The sequence below is a fragment of the Sceloporus undulatus genome, chromosome 5 (genome assembly GCF_019175285.1).
Source record: "Sceloporus undulatus isolate JIND9_A2432 ecotype Alabama chromosome 5, SceUnd_v1.1, whole genome shotgun sequence".
Classification (NCBI taxonomy): domain Eukaryota; kingdom Metazoa; phylum Chordata; class Lepidosauria; order Squamata; family Phrynosomatidae; genus Sceloporus; species Sceloporus undulatus.
In genome coordinates, this window is record NC_056526.1 from 67,089,374 (window position 1) to 67,101,476 (window position 12,103).

Sequence of the window (12,103 nt, forward strand, 5' to 3'; positions counted from 1 at the left end):
AAAAATATGAATGCCTCAAGACAGGAGAAGGGTACCCAATCTGCTCTAGTGTTGTCATTGCTTAACAATTTCCCTCTTAAATTTTAAATTTATCTCTGGGCATAAAGGCAAAGAAGGATCCATAACAGAGTACTGCAAAGCTGCTACTTCTTCTTTTGCAACTAAATCAACTAATTTATTTCCTGCTTTCCCAAGGTGAACAGGTACCCAACAAAAACACAGCCAGTTCCCCAGAGAATCAGGTTTTATATTTACAGCCCAAATTTCATTCATCACATCATTCCTGTAGCTTAATCCTCCAGCCGAAATAGTCAGCAATTCTGGAAGGGAATTTGCCAAAATCAGGATATTATTTGGTGTCTTCCAAGTTCAACAACATCTGGTGCATTTCCAGAGTGCTTTCCTTCCACCCACATATGTCAGAGGTATTTCTCATGGCAAGCCACAGATCAAGACAAGACAGAGAAGAAGGTGAAAAAGGAGTGGGCATTTCATCATTTGGAGTAGAAATTGTATGGCAGGGGTTATATATGCTGACGAATCATATTACACCAGAAGAAATCAGCTCAACCTGCATCCACAACAATGTATTGAAAAGCAATTTCCTCAATGCCCATTATACAAAACTCCTGCATTAAACACACACATATCTGCATACTCCATTATCTTTGTAAGGGGCAACATAATCCAATAACAATCCAAGGGCTAGTCAGGTTTCTTGGATATATATAGATCAAATCAGGTTACACTTGGTAGGAAGAGAGGAAATGCTTCAACACCTAGCCACATGCCTTTGGGCTAGGGATTCCAAGATCAGCATGATTAAAACCCAAGGCTTCCTAATAAGTCACAAATGTGTTCCATATTTACATTTCCCACTTCCCCAAACTTCATAGCAACTTTTTTTAAAAATCAACATTTCCTCTCGATACCTCCCCCCACCCCAGTTTGAGTTTAGATATATGTAATGGAACTTGTTGTTGTTGTGTGCTTTCAAGTCATTTCTGACATACGGTGACCCTAAGGGGGAACCTATCATGGGATTTTCTTGGCAAGATTTGTTCAGGGAAGATTTGCCATTGCATTCCCCTGAAGTTGAGAGAATGTGACTTGCCCAGTGGGTTTCATGGCCAAGCAGGGAATCAAACTCAAGTCTTCAGTCATAGTCCATTCCACAAACCATTATGCCATGATGTCTCACCACACTGCCCCATTCCCCCTCCTTCTGTCTCCCCCCCATCCCTTCCTACCTTCTTACCTGGGTAATGGGAATCATCTTCTGGGCCTGTCTGCAGGAATCAGGCATCCGTCAATGCGAATGGTCTGCTCAATAAGCAACTCTAGAGTAGAAGAAGGAGGACTGTGAGCTAGCTCTTCCAAAAATCACAAGAACCAGCCCTGCTTTGTACTGGTTCTCAGCAGCAAGGTCACTATATGCCATCTCCTGAGACAGAAGATGGAAAGCTGTGCTATAGACTCATACAGTCCCTTTTCCTTGCTGCAGATGATGAATCTGCCTGCTGGGGGTCTCCATTTGCACTGGATCTCCCCACAGAGTTCTCAACTTCTGTAGGAAATCTCCCAATCTATTTAGCACAGGGCTGTTCTGACACAGTAACAGAGTAGTCCTTTTAGCAGCCATGCCAGACAGCAAACTAATCATGAAGGCCACTAGGTGGACTCCTTCGGAAAGTCCTCTGCTTTCTCCTGTATATACAGCTTTTTGTTTGCAATAAAGGTTGCCACCTGGGTCTCCACCAAACTTCTCAGGCACAGCCATAGTGACCTTTCACTGAGATGGAACATGTACTGTATGGTTGACTTAGTTCTCAAGGTCCTCATTATCACATCATCTATAGAAAAAAGAAAGAAGAAAGGAGTGTTTGTAAAACGGAGGTGGAGAGGCTGTACTTCAAAAAACACTCACCCTAGCCATCCAGGTGACAGACAGGATCCTTCCTCTTCTTACTTCTTTTTCCAGGAATTTCAGGATGCAAAGACCATCCTACCTGACCCTTCTTCCCATTGAGCATCTCTGAGCCACAGAATGCCTCACAATACCGGCATTTCCATTTCAGCCAAGGAACTAGAGAACCAAAGTCAGATAATCCCTGACTGACACACCCCTTGGACCAGCCTATTAAAGAGGGCCAGCAATTCCACCCTTCTGAATTCTAGATGCTTTGCAGCAAATTTCTAGCTGTTCGGATATTTTGGAAGAGCTGTTACCTTGGGTGTGTAAAAGGACATGAAGTGCTCTGGGTATCCTTTTTTCCCTTCAGTTGGTGCACAGCATCTAAGATACTCTTCTGCACAACCTCTGGCTAGAAAGAAAGAACATGCAGCCCATCAGATTCCCCAATTGGATTTTTTGGCATTTCCCAGGGGAGGGGGGTATTCCAATTGGATCTGTCCCTGGGTGAACTTTCAGAGGTTTCTGGAGGGATGTTGGCTGAGACTTTAAAGAAATGGTGATTGGATCATTCTCCTTTCCCTGTTACTCCCTTCAACCTTGTCCCCCCCCCCCACATACACTTTTCTCATCTAGTCCCAAGTGGGCTTGAGAGAGTTAGCCAAAACAACCTTTCCTGTGGGAGTCTCCTTCAGAATTTGAAGAGCAGGCTGAATGGCTGATCTCTTGGGAACACTGACCTTCAGCAGGCAGAGCAGATGGTCTACAGTTCCATCCTCCATGAGAAAACCCTTCAGCAGAAGCTCAAGTGTTGAGCATGAGGAGATGTAGAAGTCCTTAAAGAAAAGAAAGGGAGGCATGAGAATGGGAAGAGGCAAAGAAGCCTAAAACCCCTTTTGAACATCACATAATAGTGGTTGAAGATATCAATAAGAAATCAACAGTACTGTAGGTTCAGTTGGGTGACCTCCCTAACATGGAACCCAATGACTTAGCTCAGAGCCCTCCTCCACTGAGAAAACACAAGCTGACTATAAAGAAGCTAAATTGTGAGGCTAAGATCTATTTGCTTCAGAAGCAAACCTTCGCTTTGTGTCCCAAGAACTGTTTCCTGTTGGGGTGGAGATCTTAGCCCCACAATTTAGCTTCTTTATAGTCAGCTTGTGTTTTCTCAGGATACCTGAGATTAGGGTTGCCATAAGTCAGGACCTCCAAACCGGGACAAATGTAGGACAAAATTTTCAACTGTAGGGCACATTTTTAAAAATGGAGGACACGCAAAAAAAATTGCTGATTTAAAAAAAAATTTATCCATGTTGCCACAGCTTGATTTAGTCTGAGCAGAGGCTTAGAAAGCCTGAAATGGTGGCGTTCCTCGGTGGGAATGGGCCCCTCCCCTACTCCGTCCTCCTGTTTCCTCTGCTGCTGCTCTACTCCTCTCTCCTTCTTTCTTCTGTGACTCTCACTCCCCGCTCCTTCTCTCTCCTAGGTTTAAATTGCGCGTGCGAGTGCTGCAGGGGCCTGAATAGACTGCTGCAGGCTGCAGCTCCTCCCCCTTATTGTGAATCTGGCCAATGGGGACTGAGCAGCTGAGCAGTCCACCACCTCCCAGCACACAAGAGAGGAAGGCAGGGCCTGAGGGGAGCCCAAACCGAGACCTTGAATGGGGGTGGAGCTAGGCGGGCGGGAACCGTGCAGAAGCTTCCAAGGCCTCCCTGGGGCCTGGGGACAGCTTCTCCCAAGCCCCAGCCTCCAGGCCCTCGCTGAGAGGAGGGTGTCCTGGGGCGGGGCCAAACTGGGAAAGTCCCGCCCCCAGGTGGGATATGGCAAGCCTACCTGAGATGGTAGAGTGCTAGCATGGCACAAGACAGCACAGGAGAAGGCACGGAGGTCAATGGTAGGCTCTCCAACACCACCTGGAAGAGAGAGAAAGGTTAACGTCAAAGAGGAGAGGAAAGGCCCTGTTAGCTCCCACACTGTACCCCCCCCCCAAAATAGACACAATGGAAAAAGAGGTCTCTCCAAACATTCCTCCCAGGTTTTCCCACCCCAAATGAGAGCTTTCTTCCTCCCCAGTGCCCAAATTCAGGGCTCCTCATCCATCCCCTTCAGAAATGAGTCACTCACCACAATGGTCTTGATCAACTCAATCTTTAGTGGTCAGAGACCCAGGTCTTTCTGCCCCATCTCTAAGGCATCTATGCAACTGGCAGAGAGAGCCTGGAAAAAATCTAGCTTCTCTTGGTCAGAGCACACCAGGCTGTCCTGGAAGACAAGAGAGTCAGACTGTCAGTGAGGAGGATCCTTCTTCAGCTCTGGTCATTCAAGTCCTCCTGCCCCAGATTGTGACTGGGAAGGGGATCCATCCCAAGCACAGAGTTTCAGGACTGCTAGGTTTCTGAATGCCTGGGCCCCGTGGGAGGATATACAGAATCTCAACACTCAGAGTCCTGTGATGAAAAAGTGACCTGGAAAGAGTTGTGGAAAGTCAGGCTTTGGGCAGGGGAGCCCTAAAGGGAGGTTGTACCTCCTTTCTGCTGTTGATTTTGATGAACATCTCTGACATGGCTATAACATTTTGGGCAGATATGTCTCTGATTGAAGGGTGGGAAGTGGACAGGAAGACTGTACACTCATTGTTGATATAAGAAAGAAAGAAGGGCCACGTGACCCCGGCCTCCTTCATTTGCAGGGGATATTGCTGCTACTTTCCCCTGAAGCCTTCCAGAATTTAGGAGCTGGAACTCCAGGTACCCCCTCCCTTTTACCCAGGTGCACAGAGCCTTGGTTCCTCCCCACAGATCCTCCAGACCCCTTGGGATCTTCTCACCCAAAGCGCTGGCCCTCTCTGCAAGGATTCCCTCCATCTTGCAAGACAGGTATTGGGGATCTGCATAATGAAGACTGACTGGCTGCCTGCCCATAAGAGGTTGCTTCTGGCATCCCCGGCGGAACCACCAGCAACGGCCTGGGGACCTCTTCCCTTCAGCCCTAGGTGTCTTTTTAGGAATGATGGGAATGTCCACTAGAGCTGGGCCAACTTTCCTGCTTCTCCTACAGAAGACACCCAGCAGTTTTCCCAACCTAGAAGGAGGGAGGAGAAGCAGATGTTGAGAAATGGGGTCTCCTGCTCCGGACGGGCTCTTTCTATCTCCACTGAGCTTAGGCTACATCCAGAATGGCCCTGGATGGATAGCAATGGATGGCCAGAACCCTTCCTATGGGAAATGATTAGTCAGCATTGGACCCAGACTCCCTAACCAAAAAAAGTTAATGGATTGATGAAACATCCCAAAAGAAATGTAGGCTGCAGTCAATTCCCTTCACACGTACTTTGGCATAAATCATACTGAATGCAATAGGAATAATTGAATAGTTGTATTTCTTGGTGGCTGCCCCTAGCCTCTGCCCTCTGATAGCTGCTCCCTAAGTCCTTCCTCCACTTTTAAAACTCAGGGGGCTGTTCCCACTATGAACGGCTCTCTCTTTGATGGCCTTCCGCTAGCAGGTGAATATCTACCCGTTCATATAGGCCCTACAGGGGTAGGCAATCTTTTTGACCTGGGGACCGGGTTGCTGTCCCTCAGACAACTCAGGGGGCCGAAGTAATAAATAAATAAATAAATAAATAAATAAACTGGGACAAATGTAGGACAAAAATTTAAAATGGAGGACACATTTTAAATTAAAAAAATGGAGGACACGCAAAAAAAATCTGCTGATTTTTTAAAAAAAATGTTAATATAAATGCATGTTTCTGAGGCTTCTATAGACAATTGCCCCCCTTGATCTTCCTTGCCCCCCTTGCCCCCCTCTTGCCCCCACTTGCTCCTCCTTGTCCCCCTTGCCCGCCGCTTGTCCCGTGTGCAAAGGCCAGAGGCCCCGGCGGCAATCTGCGGCAGGGCCGGGCTGGGGCCAGTTCCTAGGCCTTGGTGAGCTGCATGCGCCCCGCAGGCTGTAGGTTGCTGACCCCTGATATAGGTGTTTAAGGAATTACTATAAGGACAAGCTGGGATATTGGACCATTTAAAAAATTTGCTACAATTTCTCTCTCTCTCTCTCTCTCTCTCTATACTGTGTATATATATATAATCTTTTTAAAATATGTTTTATTCTTTTAATAACTTTCTGTTTTAATGCCGTAATAGTTTACTTCCTTTAAAATGTATTTTTTTTTAAAAAAATGTTTTTAATTGGACTGTTTTTAATGCTATTAAGCTGCTCTGAGTCCCAGTTCAGGGAAATGAGCGAGATACAAATAAATATAATAAATAAATAAATAATTTTGATGCTTTCCCCTACAATAAGCCAACTCTTTTTTTCTGCATCTCCCTCTGCCCTTTGATAGCTGTTGCCTAAGTCCTTCCTCCACTTTTAAAATTCATCACCCGATCCAAGCCTGGCAGAGGTCTCCCCCCCACTCCATAATTCCACACTCCTCCTGCCATGATGATTGACATTTATTTTTGAAGCGACACAAACTAATGGGGATGACAATCGTGCCCAAAAATCCCAATTACACTGGAGTAAGTAAAAGATCCTGTTCTGTACCGAGAACAAGGGACCTTTTGGAATCGATTCCTGACAAGCAGCAAAGCCAATCAGAAATCGAGTTATACTGCCAGTGGAAATGAGCCCCTGTGGTTAGCAATCCCTTCATGTGAAATGTTCCACAACTAATCCTGAAATATAGGTGCTAAGAAGCAGGTAATCCTCCTCTCCATAGCATTCTGCTACCCCAGAAGTAGTTGCCTTATTTGAGGTTGCCACTTTAGGCCACAGGAGTTCGATTTATAAACCCTATCCCACACAGTTTACACTGTTCACCTGGAGAACCTGCGAGAAACTGGGAGTTTGGATCTCTATACTGTACTTCTACTTGGGACCCTTCTCCCCAAGGGTGAAACAAGAAAATGTTCCCAAGCAAGTGAATTTGCTTTTCATTTGTGTGGCTGAGCATTGGGGCGGGGGAGAGGATTGGAGACATTAAACCAAAATAGCGAAAACCAAGCTGGTAAAGAGGAGAATCGCTTGAGAAAAACTCCCTCAGCTATGCCCAGGATTTCTCCCAAATTAACAATGGTCCAATCCTGCACCCACAATATTTTGCACAGCAACCATCAGGGCCTTGTTGGTTTAAAATCTTGACTCATTTCTCATTGAATTTAATAAAGAATTATACTGGCTTTAATCAATGAAAACACCGAGAAAGTTTCTTATTGAGTCAAGGAAGTGTCAAAAAAGAGAATGAGATGAACAGTGGACTCTTGGTATCTACTGGGGTTTGGTTCCAGGACCTTTAAATATAATATAGATATATCCCTTTAAATATAGTGACATAGTCCCTTATCTGAAATGGCAAAAATCAAGCTTTGCTTTATGGAATTTATATATTTTCTTGAATGTTTACAAGCCGTGGATACTTGAATCCATGGATAAAGGATCTGTGGATACAGAGGGCCTACTGCTCAACTGAAGATATGTCCCTTTTGGCAACAGAAAATGGAAGTTGGAACTGGGTCATGGCTGGAGGGAGACAGTCAGAAGGGCTGAAACAGAAAGAAAACTGCAACGCAACTAGAGATCAGAAAGAAAGGCTACTCACATCTTTCAGGAGATCGACTGCCACTTTCCTTGCCTGTTTTTTCTCTAATCTACACCCCACCCTCCCTCTAACGCATCATTCTAGAGATTATGAAAACTAATACTAAGTAATCATAATAAACACTAATAACACTAATAACAGAACACTAATAAATAAATAAAACAAACAGCTACGTCTATGTCTAAAAGGATACAAAACAAACTGAATCTAAACTCTAATTAAAATAAAGGCTGACTCTAACTCGCTCTAACTCGCTCAAACAACTCCTCCCTCCTTCTACCTCGATCTCCTTACTCCCACAAAAGGGTTTCTTTCTTCTTTAAAGGCTGCCAGCAGGGACATGTCACAAAGGGTTCTCTTTGTGACATGTCCCTGCTGGCAGCCTTTAAGAAGCTTGACTGAAAGATTGTTTTAGGGTGTTCAGTTTGTTTATCCAACTTATCCACATACAGATATCTAGAGCTGTAGGTACATTATGAGTGTGGATGTATGTTCTTCCTCCATCTGGATGGATGAGGAGGGAACCGAGAAATTAATTAAAATTAACTAACATGATCCATCTCGTTGTACTAGACTTTGGTGTGCCTGGTTCCAATGAAATTGTCACCAAGGCAAGTCTGGAGTTTGTTGGACCGTCCATTCTGGCCAAAGTTTCACGTAGAAGTAATATCAGTTGTAAGGGCCCATTCCTATTCCACCTCCTCATTCTGAATGTTCAAATGTTTGGTCATTTGTTTAGGCTAAGCTTCATCCAGTTTTTCACTCTGACTTGGAGGTCTAGAGCAGACCTACACAGTGGTGTCACTGTTGTTCCCCTTCTCCCCTTCTGTAATTTTACCCAAAAGGCTCTCCCGCCTTCCTTCCATGATCCAATTCATGGATCTCCTGAGATGACTTGCTCAAACCCAACATTGTCACCTGGAACTTTAGAGAGCTTGGTTTAAGCCCAGTGTAAGTAAGTAAGTAAGTAAAATTTTATTTGTATACCGCCTTTCTAAGACCAAGGCGGTTTCCAACATTCCACATAACAATAACAATATGACAATATGTCAATATAAACAGTATAAAATCACAAAAACATAACATTAAAAACCTTATACAATAAAAACCACCACTCATGCCAGCTGACATGCTGACGAAGGGGGCGAGGAGAGAATACTTCAGGGGTCAGAGAGTCCAGGGGTAAGCCTGCTCAAATAGGAATGTTTTTAACCCCTTCCTAAACTGAGTAAGGGAGGCGGCCGAGCGGAGCTCAAAGGGCAGCGCGTTCCAGAGGCTGGGGGCCGAGATGGAAAAGGCCCTCCTAGTAGTAGCAACTAATCTGGCCTCTGGAACCCTTAGCAATTGCTGCCCAGTTGATCTGAGTGTGCGGGGCGGATTGTACAGAGAGAGGCGGTCCTCTAAGTACCCTGGGCCCAAGCCATTTAGGGCTTTATAGGTAACAACCAACACCTTGTATTGCGCCCGGAAGCGAATAGGCAGCCAGTGTAGGTCTTTAAGGACCGGTGTTATATGACTGGCCCTGGCTGTACCAGTGACCAGTCGTGTTGCCATATTCTGCACTAATTGCAGCTTCCGGGTATGATACAAGGGCTGCCCCATGTAGAGCGCATTGCAGAAATCCAAACGAGAGGTTACCAGAGCATGTACTACAGTTTCAAGGTCCCTCCGGCCCAGGTAGGGACGCAGCTGGCGTATCAGCCGAAGCTGATAAAGACGGTCTAGGAGAGCCTTGTTGGGTAAGCACTGGTGTTTCCGCCAGACACGCTCTAGCCATCGCAGCACCAGCTTCCTTGCCCAGAGATCTTCCGTATACCAGTGTCCATATCTGCTTGCAGAAAGGCTGGAACAAGATGAACAGAGGCTTGCCAAAGATCAGATCTCTTTCAGGTGAGTCTTTCTGGGGAATGGCATGGCGTCAAGAACATTGGGAGAGCTGGCTAACCCACCACTTTAGCCCCTTCTCCTTCCAAGAGGAGAGCTGCAATCAGCCTTGGTCTGGAAGGGATACTTTTCTTTCAACTGGGAGATCTTTTGACAGAAGTGGGCTGGGGAAACTGTTGACCTCCTGTCCCATACAGACTTCAAGGACCTTTTTCTGGCTCTTTGGTTTCCAATACCCCTCCCCAAAACATGCATCTCTAAAGATTTTTTAAAACATTTTTCAGAAATTCATGCCCTCAAATGGCTTAAGATAGATGAAAAATGCAAAATGCTATGAAACCAGATATCAGGCATGGAAGGAGTTTGGGGCTGCATCCATTTTTAAAAGGAGAATTGCTATTCCCAGAGGGTTTGTTGGGCAGAAATCCCCCCCCCCAATGTTTAGACGTCAGAGAAACCCAGAGGGGCCCATATCTAGCAAATAGGAGAGGGTTGATGTATGTGACCCACAGTGTGTGGTTACTTCCACTGACTAATGGGTTATTCAGATGTTGTTTTTCAGACCAGACTCTCCATCAGAACTTAACAGGAACAGCCAGACACTGTTGTGAAAAAGAATAAAGTGGAAGCTTTATTTAGATTACACAGTGACCCCTGAACTATTTCATCAATCATAGCTCCCCAAAACCCTATTCAAGTTCTTTCCCTGGCTGACTGTCTTATATCTATTAGCACCTTCTCCCTGTGTCTAGGCCATGTTTCACTAATATGCCCAGTAATCTTTTTTTCCTATCTCTAGGCTAGTGATTCCTTCGAATCGCCTGACCACCTTTGGGGACTGGAAAGATCCAGGAGGTGATGTGGAAAAAGGGGGGTGGCAAAGGAATGAAATAGACCAGTGGAAGGAGCAGCTTGAAGCCACCCTTTCCGAAGCTGGATTGTGGCCACCGCAACTGAATGCCAATCTGTCTTAAAGCCGCCTGGAAAAGGAGTGACAAATAGCCGCTCCTTTTTCAGGTTCCAAAAAGCTGTCTTTTCTGCCCATGCTGTGACTGGAAGCCAACTTCATGACACTCCAGCGGCATGTAAATGTTGCGCCGCCAGAGCATCATGAAGCCGCCCCCATGTAAACAGCTGGTCAGCTTCCGGTCAGCTTGTGAGCATGTGGCATGTAAACGCTACGGTCCCAAGCCACCGGCTCGAATGAGATGGCGGCTCAAAGGGTTTTGCCCCTAAGTCAGCATTTTTTACAAACTCTATTTGATAAAATTGAAATTACAGTGGACCCTTTTTATACGCTGGGGTTTGGTTCCAAGACCCTCCCATGGATAACAAAAATCAGCTCTCTCTACACTTTTGTTCAAGGTTGCATCAGCACTGCAGAAATAATGCAGTTTGAAACCACTTTAATTGCCATGGCTCAATGCTGAACACCCCTAGGCAGACTTAGGTTTGGGAAAGGGTGCTAAAGGGGGTCTAAAAGGGGGAAGTCAAAGCATAAACGAGGATTATATGGAGGCTTTCAAAGAAGCTGGAACTGCCTTGCCAAAATTAAGATTCAACAAGCGGAAATGGGAAAAAAAATATTGACGGTGAAATCCTGCTCAGGAGTAAGTCCTGTGGAGTGTGATGGGATTTACCTCACACTTTAAAATCTACTTTTAAAGATTAAGGTATCAAGAGGTCTTGGGAAGGAGGGTGGTAAAGCTGGAGAACTGAACATCCTGGGAAGGGGTTTCTCAAGACATATGGGGGCAAAGGAGAAATGGCAAGAAAGCTTTGGATAGATTTTAGGAGTGGTCCTTCCAAGAGGGCTATCTCCCCTCCATGGGAGCCACTTGGGTTCATCTCATAGTGCTTCCATAACGGTGAGTGTATGTGTGGTAGCTCCATGGTATATAGCATATGTTTTGCATGGAAGGCGTCCCATGTTTGATTTGAAGCATCTCCCAACAGGATAAGAAAGATTCCTGTCTGAAGTGCTGGGGAGATGTTGCAAGATGCTGGCTGAGATTCTACATAGTTCCAAGTAACAAGGGTTCCACATGTGGAACTCTGCAATGGCTCCCATCCCAGGGCTCCTTATTTTGCTGAGAGAATCCTCTAGTAATTACGTTGCTGGTGAAGAAATGTCTGGCTATATTACTCAAGCCAGGCACACACATGGGAACTTCTTCCACCAAGATCCACTGGGGACCTTTAGAGGTCTCATCATGGGATGCCATCAGTCTGTGACTGGTTAGGATGATATAGATGAATGCTTCTCTAATTCCTTCTGCTCTCCACCAGCAATGGTGGTTGGCTGACACAGTGACATGGTGGGTCACAGAGTGACTTTCATAGAATCCTAGGATGGTCTCCCACAGGGTCATCCAGTCCAACCCTCTGCCATGCAGGAACTCTCAATCAAAGCATCCCTGACAGGTGGCCCTGCCTCCAGCTTCTGTTTAAAGACCTCTCAAGAAGGAGACTCCACCACTCTCTGAGAAAGCATTTTTCACTGTCAAACAGCCGTTACTGTCAGGAAGTTCTTCCTAATGTTGAGGTGGAATCTCTTTTCCTGGAGCTTGCATCCATTGTTCCCCGTTCTAGTCTCTGGAGCAGCAGAAAACAAGCTTGCTCCCTCCTTAATATGACATCCCTTCAAATATTTAAACAGGGCTATCATATCACTTCTTAACCTTCTCTTCAGGCTAAAGACC

At 45.6% G+C, this 12,103-nt stretch overlaps 1 long non-coding RNA gene across 1 annotated transcript; it reads right to left on the reverse strand.

Annotated features, from left to right (window-relative positions):
* Positions 1–2,659: 2,659 nt before the first annotated feature.
* LOC121932139 lies at positions 2,660–4,141 on the reverse strand. The gene is made up of 3 exons (XR_006104276.1): positions 4,040–4,141; positions 3,749–3,828; positions 2,660–2,748 (listed from the first exon to the last, which is right to left on the reverse strand). It is a non-coding gene; the product is annotated as an uncharacterized LOC121932139 (long non-coding RNA).
* Between the last annotated feature and the right edge of the window lie 7,962 nt (positions 4,142–12,103).